Source organism: Lactuca virosa, chromosome 3 (assembly GCF_052849685.1).
Source record: "Lactuca virosa cultivar CGN04683 chromosome 3, Lactuca_virosa_CGN04683_v6, whole genome shotgun sequence".
In the NCBI taxonomy this organism is placed as follows: Eukaryota; Viridiplantae; Streptophyta; class Magnoliopsida; order Asterales; family Asteraceae; genus Lactuca; species Lactuca virosa.
Genome location: NC_136428.1, coordinates 65,626,841 through 65,644,719, shown reverse-complemented (window position 1 = coordinate 65,644,719; position 17,879 = coordinate 65,626,841). Strand labels below are relative to the sequence as shown.

At 33.3% G+C, this 17,879-nt stretch overlaps 1 long non-coding RNA gene across 1 annotated transcript; it reads left to right on the top strand.

Moving 5' to 3' along the window:
• The first annotated feature begins 14,232 nt into the window (after positions 1-14,232).
• On the top strand, positions 14,233-15,099 carry LOC145162367 (uncharacterized). Its single transcript, XR_013739060.1, has 5 exons — positions 14,233-14,320; positions 14,471-14,523; positions 14,653-14,702; positions 14,796-14,874; positions 15,047-15,099. It is a non-coding gene; the product is annotated as an uncharacterized LOC145162367 (long non-coding RNA).
• Positions 15,100-17,879: the final 2,780 nt, after the last annotated feature.

Here is a 17,879-nt window from a genome sequence, read left to right as displayed (position 1 = left end):
GTAGTGGTTTCAAAGGCTGAGTCCCCCAAATCTGGACCAAACAAGCGCAAGTTTAATGGGAAGAATCCCAGACAATCATCTGAGAAAATACAAGAAGTGGCAACCAATTATGCAGCCACGACGGTAGTACCCACACAACCAAAGTCTTCATGGTGCAATCGGTGCAACCGTCATCACCCAGGTGACTGTTTTGTTTGCACGAATTGCAAGAGGAAGGGGCATATTGCTAGTTACTGCAGGAGCACAACACCTGCAACAGTCAGTCAGCAAACAAATACTGGAATAGGCCATGGTGAAGGAAGAAAGTGTTATAAGTGTGGAGAGGTTGGACACATCAAGAGAGAATGTCCAAAGTTAAAGAGTCAAGGAGGCATAGGGCGTGGCAGGGCATTTTTGATCGGAAGCAGAGAGGCTATCTAGGACCCTTCGGTCGTATCTGGTACGTTTCTCATAGATAATTTATATGCTACCATACTCTTCGACTCTGGAGCAGATAGAAGTTTTATAACTCCGACATTTAGAAAATTATTAAGTCATGAGTCTAGCAAATTCAAAGAAATCTATGAAAGAGAAATCGCTAATGGTCAAACTGTGATAACTGTCAAATTTAGGACATTCTCGAACTCATGCATCTTTTTATAAACCATATATGCACATCATGTTATGGCCTAGTAGCATAAATTAGGTCATAATCTTGTAGAAACTAGGATTCAACAAAAATCTTGGACTAATATACTTGACTCTTGCGATTTTAGTAAGTTGTCTAGCTACTGTAGGAAATGCCAATACCCGAATTAGAACGAACTCCAAACATTTGTTACAATTGAAAAAGAGTATAAAACTCTAAAAACAAATTAAAATATTCTAACTTCCTTTCAATATGATGGTAAAAACCTAACAAAGTTCCAAAAACCCTAAAGAGCCCAAAAATCAAAATCTATAAACTCTAAAACCTAAAAACTCTATAAGATTTGTTATGAACCTCATTATATCAAATTTAAATAATTAAGTTATGAGATATTATCAAAGACATAAAAATTTAATTATCAAACATTAATCATAATTTATTAGTTAAAAACAAAGATTTTTAATAAATCAAGAATTAAATAAAGAAGCATTTTTATAAAATTGGGGTTTTATAAAAATTTAAGGGGAAATTATATAAATTTGAATTAGGAGAGAGAGAAACTCTCTTATACTCATAAAAATTCGTCCGCCCTCTCTCCAAGACTCTCTTTTCCCTAAAAATCTCAATCATTCCCTCTTCTCTTACACTTCAACTCCCCTTTCACTCTCTCTCACACTCCACTCCTTACAACACTCAAACTCTCTCTTTCTCTCTCCAAACCCACGAAATTCTTCAGCCAAAAACACCTCTCAACCTTCAAATCTTCATCTTCTAAGGTTGTTCTTCAAGGTAATCACGAAAATCCTTCATCTTCCTTCACTTTTCTTTCTTGTTTTAAAGGTTTTTCTTGCACTTCTCATTCTTCTACACCATTCTTTATGAACATTCATGAACATATCCATGAATGTCGAGTTTGATGATGATGGTGGTAGGGTTTCACCCAAGAACAACATGCATGTTGTTTAATGGTGAAATCCAAGGACCAAAACCTATGTCAAACCCTAAAATACGGATTTTTACAAGTATTAAAGCTTCATATACCTTATGCATTCAAGTATTTCCTTTGAAAACATCACTATGAACAAAATATGTCTATGCATAGTCTTCAAACCGTGATGCATGTGATGAACATCAAGTTAAAGAGCTTGATAATCAAAGTACATTGTTAATACTGCATGTAAATGATTTTATTTATAAAAAAATCTAAAAATACTTTTATGTTCAAAACAAAATTTCCACAGAATCCCAGTAAGATAATATGAGGATTTGAAAAATCCCAAGAGTTTTTATCATTTCCTTGATTTATTACAATTGTTACAAGAAAACAAGGCCATAAATCATATAAAATACTTTCTGAGGTCTATAACTCCTAGATAAATTCGTGGATGACCCCTATGGTGAGTAATGATCTCTCATTAAGTTTCATCGATTTTGGTTACTGTTTAGTATGGCTTTTAATTTTCTTTTTGTTTAGTCCCAATAAATCATAAAACCACTTTAGAAAATGTGAAAATGATATCTAGAAATTTTCGCAGCTCCTACCAGGGGTGTAAGACTTAGAAAAATATTTTCAGAATTTTTCATATTGCATTCCTATTTTTCCCCGATTTTTGTATTTATAATGACCTAAAAATAGACAAAAATAGTTCTGCTCATCCAAAATTCATGAAAATTTACCAAGACACCTTGTAGTACATTAGGATGCTACATAAAAATTTTGATGATTTTTTTTTCTTGTATACGATTTTTCTTCTATTTTCCCAAGATTAAATACACTTAAACCCATTTTTTTATTAGAATAAATACACAAAAATCATAAAATTAGGTTAAACAGTTTATAAATCCATTTTTATATTTTTCTCAGCTTAATAATGTTTACTAACAGTAATACAAAAAGTTTGGGTAATTTTGGAAACTAATTTCTATTTATTTCAATTTTTATTAGAATAAATGCACAAAAATCATAAAATTTGGTTAAATAGTTTAGAAATCCATTTTTATATTTTTTTTCCAGCTTACTAATGTTTAATAACAGTAATAAAAAACGTTTGGGTAATTTTGGAAACTAATATCTATTTATTTCAATTTTTATTAGAATAAATGCACAAAAATTATAAAATTGGGTTAAACAGTTTAGAAATCCATTTTTATATTTTTCCCAGCTTAATAATGTCTAATAACAGTAATACAAAACGTTTGGGTAATTTTGGAAACTAATTTCTATTTATTTCAATTTTTATTAGAATAAAAGCACAAAAATCATAAAATTAGGTTAAACAGTTTAGAAATCCATTTTTATATTTTTCCCAGCTTAATAATGTTTAATAACAGTAATACAAAAAGTTTGGGTAATTTTGGAAACTACTTTCTATTTATTTCAATTTTTATTAGAATAAATTCATAAAAATCATAAAACTAGGTTAAACAGTTTAGAAATCCATTTTTATATTTGTCCCAGCTAAATAATGTTTACTAACAGTAATACAAAAAGTTTGGGTAATTTTGGAAACTAATTTCTATTTATTTCAATTTTTATTAGAATAAATGCACAAAAACCATAAAATTAGGTTAAACAGATTAGAAATCCATTTTTATATTTTTTCCAGCTTAATAATGTTTAATAACAGTAATACAAAAAGTTGGGGAATTTTTATCCTTTTAATGCTATTTTTCATGAATTTATGTTGTTATGAAGGCTTAAAAATTTAGAAAAATAGTTAATCACATCAAAAATTCAAGGAAAATTTCTAGAAAACCTCTACTGCATTTAGAATGAAAATCCAAAGTTTGACAATTTTTGGAAACTTTTTGATAATATTTTAGATTTTAGGAGCTTAAAACACCTTTAAATGTGTTGAAATACCCTCAATTAATATTACAAAAATCTGGAAAAATTAATATCCAAAATTGTCTTAATGACATGAGTTATAAATTTCATAATTTCAGAAAAATTGTAAACAATTAATATAAAACCAATATTGTAACAAAAATTTGGTATTTCTCTATATGTAGAATTTAGTATATTAGCATTAGATTTCGACATAAAACTCAATAGCGTGTGTTGGATGTCGTAGGATCTCGGTAGTAAGGCGTTGATGTATTCCGAGGAACTACTTGTAGCTACTTGAAGCATTGTGAGTATTCACGCATTCCCCTATTTTCAGATTTTAAATGTTTTGGGGTGGAAAAGCATGTCCTAAACTTTTTATGTTCGTTGTATTTATTTTGACTCGTATAAAACTTGGTTGCTATATTTCGTATGTATGTGTATGTTACTTTAATTCATGAGGACTGTATCGCGGTTAAGTCCCTGGAATCTCTAGACACAACTCATTAACTCTTTTGAGCCTATGGTTATTATGGATAGCGCTATCAGGAGGTAGACAACTCCTCACTCGCACGATTCGCTTGAGTGCATTTTACCATTTTATTTACTATGTTTGCGATACACATAGTAGTCAATAGGGCACGATTCGGTCATTAGGCTTGGGTTGTGAACTCATGAATGGAAACTTGATGCACATACGAATCCTACATCGCATTTTAGCAACGAAACTTTTACACTCATTGTATCAATAAAACTTGTTTAATTATTATAGCAACGGACTTTGTTTCTTATTATAGCAATGTACTTTTATTTATGGAAACTTCTATACCAAACCTTGATTTAGTAAACATGTGAACTCACCAACTATTTTCATAGTTGACGCTCGTTTTACATGCTTTTTCAGGAAATAATTTGCAAGTGGATATAAAGATTCATCATCATAGAGCATGTTGCATCGTGTGGAAGTTATTTTGTGAAGTTAACTTTTGAACAATGTTATTTTGGGAAACTTGTATTTTGTTTTATTTAAATTATGGGTTGTAAACTTTTAAACTATTACTATGGTGATGTATCTTTATCTTTTGCAATGAAACCTTTATCGCTGTCATATCTTGCGTTTCCGCTTTAGCGGGGTGTGACACAGACCGAGAGAACACATGAAATCCTAGAAAACTGTCTGTTAACTCTTAATAACTACCTTTTTCACGTCAACCTCATGCCAATGCCTATCAGTAGTTTTGATGTCATAATTGGCATGGATTGGTTATCTACACACCACGCCGAAATTCTATGTTATGAGAAAGCCATACGACTACCCTTACCAAACGGCGAAGCCCTGATTATCTATAGTGATAAATCTGGGAAGAATCTCAAAGTCATTTCTTGTACCAAGACCCAGAAATATCTACATAAGAAATGTAGCGCATTCTTAGCTCACATTATAGATAAGAAAAGAAAGACAAAAGAAATCAAGGACATACCTTAAGTATGCGATTTCCCTGACGTATTTCCTGAAGATCTACATGGAATACCACCCGTCCGACAAGTCGAGTTCCGGATCGACTTAATTCCAGGAGCAGCACCAGTAGCGAAATCTCCTTATCGGTTGGCTCCATCCGAAATGCAAGAATTATCCAGCCAACTACAAGAACTTCTTGACAAAGGCTTTATTAGGCCAAGTTTTTCACCTTGGGGAGCACCAATCTTGTTTGTCAAGAAGAAGGACGGATCCTTTCGAATGTGTATTGACTATCGGGAGCTGAACAAGCTAACGATCAAGAATCGTTATCTGCTTCCAAGAATTGATGATCTATTCGATCAACTGCAAGGATCCAGCTACTACTCAAAAATGGATCTTACATTAGGATACCATCAACTCAAAGTACAAGAAGACGACATTCCGAAAACAGCATTTAGAACTCGTTATGGTCATTATGAGTTCTTAGTTATGTCTTTTGGATTGACCAACGCTACAGCAGTGTTTATGGATCTCATGAATTGTGTTTGCAAACCATACTTGGATAAATTCATGATAGTATTTATCGATGATATATTGATATATTCACGAACCAAGGAAGAACATGGTCAACACTTGCAAATAATCTTGGAACTACTAAGAAAAGAAAAGTTGTACGCCAAATTCTCCAAATGTGAGTTTTGGATTAGAGAAGTACAATTTTTAGGTCATGTAGTTAGCAATGAAGGAATTCATGTTGTCCCATCCAAAGTTGAAGCAATCAGGAATTGGGAAGCACCAAAGACGCCAACAGAAGTGCGTCAACTCCTAGGACTTGCTGGCTATTACCGCAGATTCATAGAGAATTTCTCCAAAATAGCCAAGCCGCTTACAACACTAACCCAGAAGGATACGAAGTTCAACTAGGAAGACAAACAAGAAGCTGCTTTTCAGAAACTGAAGCAAATGTTGTATAGTGCACCAATCCTATCCCTTCCAGATGGGCTACAAGATTTCGTCGTATACTGCGACGCATCAAATCAAGGATTGGGATGTGTGTTGATGCAAAGAGGAAAAGATATCGCCTACGCATCACGACAACTTAAGGTGCATGAGAATAATTACACTACCCATGATCTTGAATTGGGAGCTGTAGTTTTTGCATTAAAAATATGGAGACATTACTTATACGGTACTAAGTATACTATTTTTACCGACCACAAGAGTCTCCAACACATCTTCGACCAAAAAGATCTTAATATGGGACAACGAAGATGGGTTGAATTGTTGAATGATTACGAATGTGATATTCGTTATCATCCTGGAAAGGCAAACTTGGTAGCAGATGCCTTGAGCCGGAAAGAATATATATTAAACCCCATCGGGTATGAACATTAACTATAATTATCCATTCTAACTTTACCGCACAAATTAGAGAAGTTGAACTTGAGGCTCTAAAATAAGAAAACATCAAGAATGAAGCTTTGTGAGGAATGGAAAAGCAATTCATACAAAAAGATGACAGAACACGACACTTTATGAACCGAATTTGGACGCCTAAGTTCGGTGGAGTCAGGAACTTGGTCTTAGAAGAAGCCCACAAGTCCAGATATTCTGTGCATCCAGGCTCTAACAAAATGTACTTAGATTTAAAAGTACATTATTGGTGGCCAAACATGAAGGATGAAATTGCTACTTATGTGAGCAAATGATTGACTTGTTCTAGAGTAAAGGCAGAACATCAAAACCCGTCAGGTTTACTTCAACAACCGGAAATACCTGAATGGAAATGGGATCAGATATCAATGGACTTCATCACTAAGTTACCTAAAACTCCTAGTGGGTTCGACACTATTTGGGTAATAGTCGATAGATTGACTAAGTCCGCCCATTTCTTACCAATTAAGAAGAACGACAAGATGGAGAAGCTAACTAGAGTTTATCCTAAGGAAATTGTCAGATTGCATGGAGTTACAAATTCTATTATTTCTGAACGAGATAGTAGATTCACTTCACGATTTTGGCAATCTCTACAAAAATCCTTAGGAACACGTCTAGATATGAGTACAACTTACCATCCACAGACTGATGGTCAGAGTGAGAGAACCATTCATACTTTAGAAGATATGCTCTGAGCCTGTATAATAGACTTTGGAAATGTGTGGGATACTCATTTACCGTTAATTGAGTTTTTCTACAACAATAGTCATCACACCAGCATCAAGGCTGCACCGTTTGAGGCTCCTTATGGACGAAAATGCCGTTCCCCAATATGTTGGATAGAAGTTGGAGATACGCAGATGGCCAGAGAACGTACAGGCGATACCTTACGTACTGGACCAGAAATAATCCACGAGACAACTAAAAAGATCTTGCAAATTAAGAATCGATTAAAGGCTTCACGTGATTGTCAAAAGAGCTATGCTGACGTAAGACGTAAGCCTTTAGAATTCCAAGTTGGAGATAAAGTAATGTTGAAGGTCTCTCCTTGGAAATGCGTAATTCGATTCGGGAAACGAGGCAAACTAAACCCAAGGTATATAGGACCTTTTGAAATTCTAGCAAGAATTGGTTATGTCTCATACCAACTCAAGTTGCCTCAAGAACTAAGTAACGTGCACGATGTTTTTCACGTATCAAATCTCAAAAGATGTCTATCCGATGAAACTCTTGTTATACCTCTAGACGAGATACAAGTCAATATGAAACTCAACTTTGTAGAAGAACCTGTCGAGATCATGGATCGAGAAGTCAAACGATTAAAGCAAAGTCGTATTCCCATAGTGAAAGTTCGATGGAACTCTTTACAAGGACCTGAATTTACTTGGGAACGTGAAGATCAGATGAAAGAAAAATACCCCCAAGTGTTTGACAAAACCCCATCCATAAGATAAATTTCGGGACGAAATTGTTCTAACGGGGGGAGAATGTAACACCAGTCAAAATAGGTCAATAACAATCACATGTGATTATGCCAATCATGTAATATGATTTTATTAAACTAGTAATGTGATAAACGTACTATGTAGTTCATGATAAATTCTAATATAAATGTGAACTTTCTTTATGATACAACTCAAAGTATACGTCCACACGATTCCAAAAATATAGAGAACGTCTGAATCTGACTTCGCATGAAGAAGTTATGATAAACCGAACACTATAAATATCTATAATAAGAGTACTCAAAGTATAGTACTCGTAAATACCTACACGTGGATATGAAGAACGTCAAAAACGGAGTTCGTATGCGAAAGTTACGACCTTCCGAAGATACAGCTGTCAGAAACCCTAATCCGACTGAGCTCACGACGTGAGCATAGAAACTCACGACGTGAGGAGTCAAATTGCCACATTTCGGACCTAGAAGGTGTGTGGCGAGGCTACGAAGGGATAAGTTCTAAGTTCACGATGTGATCAAGGATATCTCACGACGTGAGGAGTCATATAGCCACCTTCCGAAGCGAGGGACGCAAATGGCAAATCTACGAGGTGAGCAGGCTTGGCTCACGACGTGAGTTTTATAAACTCACGACGTGAGAGGCCAAAAACCTTCCTATAAATAGCAGGTCTGACTTTAGCTATTCCTACACCTGAACTTCTTCCCTTTCTCTTATTTGCTGAAGCCCTCTTGCATCTCGAGCCCGACGACCTCGTGCTGCTGACCGTTTCTGCTTAGATTACATAAAATCACGCTGCTAGGGTGAGTTTCACGGCCCCACTTTCTAATATTTTCGGTGGAAAAGGCATGCTAAATATTGTATATACGTTACTATTATGTCTATATGATAGTATATTAGTATCAACGTAGAAAGTTATATTAACCGGGATATAGTTGTTCTAAATATAATATTTTGAATATATACAACTATTATCAACTTGTTAGCATGTTCTTGTATTAATGTAGATCTTGAGTTATAGTTAGGATTCTATATATATGTTGTGTGCGATATAGTCTAGAAGTTATATTCGGGAGTTCTATATATTAAAAAGTATGTTGCTATTATTGGTCTTATGTCAAGATAAAACTTGGTATGCTATATGTTGTTATTGTTGGTTTTATGACAAGATAAAACTTGGTATGTTATATATTGTTATTGTTGGTTTTATGTTAAGATAAAAGCTGATTTTTCCTCAAGTTGTAGTTGTTGTACTGCCTAAATTAATATGAACTTAGGAGTAATGTTTAAAGGCATAGTCTAATAACTTAGGGTTTTAGACATGAAAATGCTTTTGTTGTTAGAGCTAGAGAGAGCCATCGGAGTCTACATGAGTAATTGTATTCATCAACTAAGATTGGGGATCTTAGCGGAAATCCTCTGAACTATAACCGTTAATCACGTGTGAGCGAGGAAGTCGTGTATAATTAGTATACGGGTTGACAACCCCACTTGTGATTGTTAGCTACAGTCAACCATAAGCGAGTGACGAACTATCCTCTTACTTGTTATTGTTCCGGCGTCGATGAAGCGTGCAGTGTTGTTTCTCATGGAAATCATGAGTGTGTTGTTTCTCATGGAAATCATGAGTGTGTTTTATCAGAGGTATTATGTCATAGCAGCGGTTACAGGCTCATGGTAGCAAATTGTTAGAAACATTATGCTTTGTCGTATACAAGTATTAATGTTAAGTATAAGTTTCCCCCTACTTATACCGTAGGTTCAAGGAACGTTTAGGTATAACACTTAATTGATAAGTAGACTATTATACCTAATATATATACTAAATGTTGGAGCTTTAAAATGATACTTTCATAAACTAAACTTTTGAACTCAGAAAAAGTATTATTTTTATAAGGAGTCAAAACCTGTGAACTCACCAACTTTATATTGACGTATTTTAAAATGCATTTGTTTTCAGGAACTTGAAAAGCTGGTATGTATTCGAACAGGAGAAGTTTTACTATTACCTTTATGTTTATTAAGTAGTATACAATAGTCGGATATTATGTAATAGGTTCTAGAAAATAAAGTAATGTAACTTTCAATCATCAATAAAGGTATGTATTTTCTTTAGTACTGTTCAATGTATGTTATATAACTGTGATACGAAGAATGACTTTACACCACCCGGTGTTTCCGCCCACGGCCGGGGTGTGACACTATTCTCTTGGTGCTGTCATAGGTTGTAGGTATTGATGCGATCACCATGCCTTTGATTTGCGATGCTAAACCCCAGATATATCGCTCAATCTTCTTATATTCAGGGGTTACAAGTGTTGGGCACATTACTGCAAGATCATTAAATCTAGCAGTATAAGATTTTATCTCTGAACCCTTCATGGTTAGGGTCCACAATTCTTGTTCCAGCTTTTGTATTTCCTCCCTAGGACAATACTCCTCTACCAGCATCATCTTTAGCTCTTCCCATTTCAGGGAATTTACAGCATCAATTCCCATTGTATTCATATGGCTGTTCCACCATGTAAGTGCTGCATCAGCGAAAGTACATGCTGCAAATCGTACATTACAATCGTCTGGACAGAAGCTTATTTGAAAGACAGACTCTGTCTTTTCAATCAACCTAGTAAAATTAACAACCCCTTCATTTCCATGAAATCTCTTTGGTCTGCAATTCATAAAGTCTTTGTAGGTACACATTCTAGCGGTCCCTACATTTCCTTCATTTCTAACTCCACCTCTTGTGACATTAGATAGAGCCGCAACGATTCTTTGAGCTATGATTTGTTCAAGTTCTGCTGAACTTATTGGGGGCTTTTGTGGTGGTGGTTGTTGTGGTGCTGATTGTTGGTTAAGATTTAGCCGAGCACTACTCCTTCTAGGCATTTTGTTTTAGTTCTTATTATAAATAATAAGAATTTTATGAGTTTTGTTAGTCATTTAATACACGAGTACTAAATACTTCAATTATTCTTCAAAGTGTAAAACATAATGGATAACACAATGATTACTGTAATATATGCTTCATATTATTACCAGCGGTTACATCAGTTTATTTAGGCTTATAAGAGAAAAGTTCCTATAAACATTGTAAAATCTGTAAGGTTTACTACACCCTTGCTCTAAACTTTACTCTCTTTGCCTTAACTAGTCTGATTTCTCTATTTACACAACCACTAGTTTTAGCTTATCTACCAGAAACCTAAGTGATGACCTAGCACGTCAGTGACATGAACCACTCTCTCCTCAAGTGCTTGAGTTCTCTGCTCAAGACCTCCTCTGTGCTCCTCGTTTCTCGAGGTTTGATTGCAAAGCTCTAACTCTGCAATCCTTGCATCGTGAGTAATCATATCGTTATAAGCGAAATTTATACGATGATGGACATCCATCACCGCCTCTTGATTGCGTCCTCTGTCCTTCTATCCTTCGTACTCTTCCGTAGAGATGAGTAGCCCTTCCTTCGATAATTTCCATCTTATCTTCAATTTTCACACTTTTCTCAAACAATTGAGATAAGGTGTTAACTTCAGAAGAATGTGGGGGATGTGGTCGAGAAGATTGACCAGTCTCATACATCTTAGCAGCTCTTTCTTTTGTCACCCACCTATCAATGGTTTGTGATATCCGTGCAAGTTCATCTTGAACTCTATGGGTTCCTGAAGATGTCGCCTTCTGATTCTTCTTAACCTTTATCCATTTCGGTATGTATTTTTGACCTGTGCGTTTCATCTTTGCTCCTCCTGGAACTTGACGGTAAAGAGTGTTCATGGGTGGTAAGGATGATGCAATTAATTATGTCTCTTCCATTGGATCGCTTTCTTCCATTGGTTCACTCTCTTCCCATTCGTTGGAAGGTAAAGGTGCTCCATCGTCAGAAGGTATTGGATGGAAGGTAGTTGGATTTATAGGGTAGTAAGGATCGCCTACTAGCATGGGGAATGAAACTTCTTCTTCTTCATCCGTATCCTCGATGATTATCCCTTCTCGTGAATGAGCCATGTCGAATTCCTATACGATCACCAAGTGATTAGTCTATCAAATATTTCTCCCAAATTAAAATTTTCATATGATCTGATCATAATAAAATGTAGTTGCGCACCTACACCTAGTTGTGATAGGATCTACGCACATATAAACTTTAGTTGGAATATTTGATCTAAATCCTTGAGATCAAAATCATTCCGGGTATTAAGGTGTATTCTCATCGCGGCTCTGAGTCTTTATATATGACTCTATATTCTTATTTATTGTATTCACGCTTTATTAATTATTTGATTGTTACTTCAGGCCTATCTGATAAGATACCTCCAGTCAGGACAGTCGAAAGGGCAGGATCATTTTAGCATATAGCCGTTCTGAAATCTAGCAACCCAAATCAACATGTCTATCATGTCACCGCTCCCGTAAGTAGTCCTTTAGTAGAATAATTAATAATACTTTTTATTAGGCTAAGGGATATACCTAAACCTAATAGAGTAAGCCCTAAACTATAGTCGTGCTTTCCTAAGAAAGTACTAGTTCACTATAGTTAATAGCTCTGATACCAAATCTGTCACACCCCAGCTGTCCGCGGAAACACCGGGTGGTGCAACGTCATACATTGTATCAAAGTTATATAACATACACTGAACAGTACTAAGAATTTTATAAAATACATACCTTTATTGATGGTTGAAAGTTACATTATTGTTTTTCTAGAACCTATTACATAATATCCGACTATTGTATACTTCTTAATGAACAGAAAGGGTAATAGTAAAACTTCTCATGTTCGAATAACATACCCGCTTTATCAAGTTCCTGAAAACACATGCATTTGAAAATACGTCAACATAAAGTTGGTGAGTCCACAGGTTTTGACTCCATATAAAAATAATACATTTTCCAGGTTCAAAAGTATAGTTTTGAAAGTATCATTTTGACTCTCCAACGTTTAGTATATATATTAGGTATAATAGTTTACTTATCAAATAAGTGATATACCTAAACGTTCCATGTACCTAGGGTATAAGTATGGGGAAACTTATACTTAACATTTATACTTGTATAACGAAAAAGTATAATGTTTCTAACAATCTGCTACCATGAGTCTGTAACCACGGCTATGACATACAATGCCTCTGATAGATCCCACTCATGCTTTGCATGAGGACAACCCACTCATGATTTCCATGAGGATTTCCACAATATATACTCAATACCGAACGATTCATCGACGCCGGAACAAATAAAAGGATAGTTCGTCACTCGCTTAAGTTGGGTTGTAGCTAGCAACCACGAGTGGGGTTGTCAACCCGTATATTATTCATACACGACTTCCTCGCTCACACGGGATTAACGGTTATAGGTCAGAGGACTTTCACTAAGATCCCCAATCTTAGATGATGAACATAATAACTCATGTATACTTAGTCGACTTCCTATAGCTCTAACAACAAAAACATTTCCATGTCTAAAACCCTAAGTTACTAGACTATGCTTTTAACATTACTCCTAAATTCATAATACTTTAGGCAGTACAACAGCTATAACTTGAGGAAAAACCAGGTTTTATTTTAACATAAAACCAATAATAACAACATATAACGTTCCTGGTTTTATCTTGACATAAAACCAATAATAACATCATATAACGTTCCTGGTTTTATCTTGACATAAAACCAACAATAACAACATACTTATCAATTAACATATAGAACTTTCGAGTATAACTCTGGAACTATATCGCACACAACATATATATATTTGTATATATATATATATATATATATATATATATATATATATATATATATATATATATATCTATACCATCTTATAAAGAGTTTATAATTGTGGGCCCTTCAAAATTTAAGACATTTCTCTTAAAAATCAAGGAAACCAATTTTTGACCTTTGGATTTAAATTGAATGGCCATAATGTTGTTATTAGCTATCCATGTGAAATTGTTTGAACCAATCAGGAAAGAGTTTATAATTGTGGCCCTTCAAAATTTAAGACATTTGTCTTAAAAATCAAGGAAACCAATTTTCGACCTTTGGATTTAAATTGAATGGCCATGATGATGTTATTAGCTATCCATGTGAAATTGTTTGAACCAATCAGGATAGAGAAAACCAATTACACGGATCTTCTATCCATCAAGCCCTAATTTACAATCTAATCTTTCTTTCTTTCTCATTCCGCCGTTACTCTCCCCATCAGCAAAATATCGACGTCCCAAAATCCCCTCGATCATCTTGTAATCGTGAATTATCCAAAGATCTCTCCTCCTCTTCTCTTAAACCATTCGCCATCTAAATCTCGCTCAATACCCTTACCCATCGTCACCAACGTCGTTACAACCAGCGATAGAAAGGTTCGGAACCCATCAGCCTCAAGAAAACTCGCCAAAATCCCATACATTTTGTCCTGTGTTAACCGATTTTGGTTTTTTGTTTCGATTTCACGTGCTAGGGTTCATACACTCTCGAAGTTTTCGAAGATTTTGTGGAACAAATGATAGAAAGGTTCGTTTTTTGATAACTTGGTTTGGTTTTTGAGTTTTGTTCTCCAGATTTTCGAACGATCGCCATTAGCCACAAAAAAATCGAGAAAATCCCCTACCTTTTGTCCTGTGTTAACCGATTTTGCTTGTTTGTTTCGATTTCATGTGCTAGGGTTCATACAATCCCGAAGTTTTCAAAGATTGTGCGGAACAAACGATAGAAAGGTTCGTTTTTTTTATAACCTGGTTCGGTTTTTGAGTTTTGTTCTCCAGAATTCAAAAATATCGCCAAAATCAAATACCTTTTGTCCTGATTTAACCGATTTTGGTGTTGCTTTCGATTCCATGTGCTAGGGCTCATACAATCTTGAGGTTTTCAATCTTGCAGTACAAACGAGAGAAAGGTTCGTTTTTTTTTCTAACTTGGTTTGATTTTTCAGTTTTCTTCTCCATAATAATGAACAAACGCCATTAGCCACAAAAATCGTTTTTTTCAGGTCCAAAAAGCTGGAACGGTGCATCCCATGGATGTTAGACGAAACTCTGATTTTACTTGGTGTTTTAGAATATTAGCAGGTTATATTTCTGTTGCGTTTTTTTGGTTGAACGAACCATTTCAGCATTTTCTTTTTCTATCTATTTACACATAAAAATTATGATTTTGTGCATTTTCTTTTTCTATCTATTTACACATAAAAATTCTGATTTTGTGATTTTTTCTTCTATTGTATATATGAAATGCAAGCAGATCAAGAAAGAATGATATCAGATTTGCACCAACAAACTTTTACGTTATTTAGGTATACTTGTTGGTGTTTATTTATATATTCATGATTAACTCATAATTTATGTTATTTTTTTTTTCATATCTGATGAAAGGGTGTGATTAATTGTTAAAGAAATATTTATTGAAGGTAGTTGATATTTTTCTAAACTCTTCATATATTTTTGCTGAGGTTTTTTTTCTATATGATATCATTATAAAATTTAAACTTTTAATTAAATCAAATTTTTATGAAACTTTTTTACCCTTAGAAATTGCATTATGCTTTTATTTAAATATATATGATCGTATTTATTCCTTTGTAAAATACAAAGTAAGAAATATCATCATACTTTAAATGGCACCTTTATTTGATTTAAAGAACAAAAAATGAAACCTTTTTATGAAAGGTATATAATGGCATCCTACTGTATGGTATATGTATGTAATCATGTGTGTATGTAAAAGTATAATGCAATTATAAAGATTTTATTACAAGCATCAGTATTTCTTTTTTAAAAAGTTAGAAAGGCTCGTTTTTTTTATAACCTGGTTCGGTTTTTGAGTTTTGTTCTCTAGAATTCAAAAATATCGCCAAAATCGAATACCTTTTGTCCTGATTTAACTGATTTTGGTGTTGCTTTCGATTCCATGTGCTAGGGCTCATACAATCTTGAGGTTTTCAATCTTGCAGTACAAACGAGAGAAAGGTTCGTTTTTTTTTCTAACTTGGTTTGATTTTTCAGTTTTCTTCTCCATAATAATGAACAAACGCCATTAGCCACAAAAATCGTTTTTTTCAGGTCCAAAAAGCTGGAACGGTGCATCCCATGGATGTTAGACGAAACTCTGATTTTACTTGGTGTTTTAGAATATTAGCAGGTTATATTTCTGTTGCGTTTTTTTGGTTGAACGAACCATTTCAGCATTTTCTTTTTCTATCTATTTACACATAAAAATTATGATTTTGTGCATTTTCTTTTTCTATCTATTTACACATAAAAATTCTGATTTTGTGATTTTTTCTTCTATTGTATATATGAAATGCAAGCAGATCAAGAAAGAATGATATCAGATTTGCACCAACAAACTTTTACGTTATTTAGGTATACTTGTTGGTGTTTATTTATATATTCATGATTAACTCATAATTTATGTTATTTTTTTTTTCATATCTGATGAAAGGGTGTGATTAATTGTTAAAGAAATATTTATTGAAGGTAGTTGATATTTTTCTAAACTCTTCATATATTTTTGCTGAGGTTTTTTTTCTATATGATATCATTATAAAATTTAAACTTTTAATTAAATCAAATTTTTATGAAACTTTTTTACCCTTAGAAATTGCATTATGCTTTTATTTAAATATATATGATCGTATTTATTCCTTTGTAAAATACAAAGTAAGAAATATCATCATACTTTAAATGGCACCTTTATTTGATTTAAAGAACAAAAAATGAAACCTTTTTATGAAAGGTATATAATGGCATCCTACTGTATGGTATATGTATGTAATCATGTGTGTATGTAAAAGTATAATGCAATTATAAAGATTTTATTACAAGCATCAGTATTTCTTTTTTAAAAAGTTAGAAATAGCATCATACTTGCATTGAATCTCTTTATAGCATCTTATTTTTCATGTTTATTTAAATAAAAAGCATGAAATAGGATCAAACTTTCTTTTATTCATGTTTTATAATGTGCTATTTTTTATTTAACTGAAATGAAATTATGAAGCTTTCAGGCAACAATTAAAGTTAGCTTATTTTTATATAATGCACTATTTGATGCTATATTGTGCTTTGTAAATACAAACTTTCATTGATTCCTTTTTTTAGTGTTGTTTTCTAATATATTTTAAATACAAGGCATGAAATAACATCATAATTTCTTTGATCCAATTTTTATAATGCACTTTTTTTTCTCATTGAAATGAAAGTAAGATACTTTTAAGTCTACAATTAAAGTACGATGCAAATATGTATACAATTCATGATTGTTTTATGATGGCTTATATTTTAACTTTTTTTGCTAGGTACAAGTTTTTGATGTGTTTAGACAACCTTCAAAATAAGTAAGGGTAGAAATATGATATTTTTTCTATTATGTAATCCGTTAATAAGTGTGTAATTGTATGTATGTATGTTAAAGTAAGGTTAAATGATAAAGAATTCGTGAAAGTACCTTGTTATTTCCCAGTTTTTAAAATACAAAGTAGGAAATAACATCGTACTTTCATGATTATGTCGGCATTGAAGTACAATGATATTTCTTGCCCTTCCTTGTAAGGAATAAGAAATATCATCTTATTTTAATTGATTCCATTATAATATAACCAAAAATTGAAATTATGATGCTATTTCTTGCATTGTAAACATTGATCATACAAGTTTTGTATAATATCATATTTTCTCACTTTTTAGTGTCATAACATTCTAAATTTATCTATATGTTTTTGAATTTGTTAATGTGAAAGTAGGATGCTTTATTAAAGAATAGAATAAAAAAAATTAATGCATATCTTAAATGTTAAGGTACATTTTTTATATTCTGTGTTTATGTGAAAGTAGGAATTTATTATAACGAATAAAATAAAACAAATAAAGGTATTTCGTTTTTTTTTAAACACAAATTGATTGCATGTCAAAAAAGTAGTTTTCTGATTGCAAAGTATTTTATTAGGTACAAATGTTGCCAGTAATAGTATTGTTGACTCTGAAAACAGCAATGTAGTAGGTAAAATCCATGTCAAAAACAGTAAATTAGTAGGTAAATGGGTGGTCATAAATAGTATTTTTCAGAGTGTCTAAAA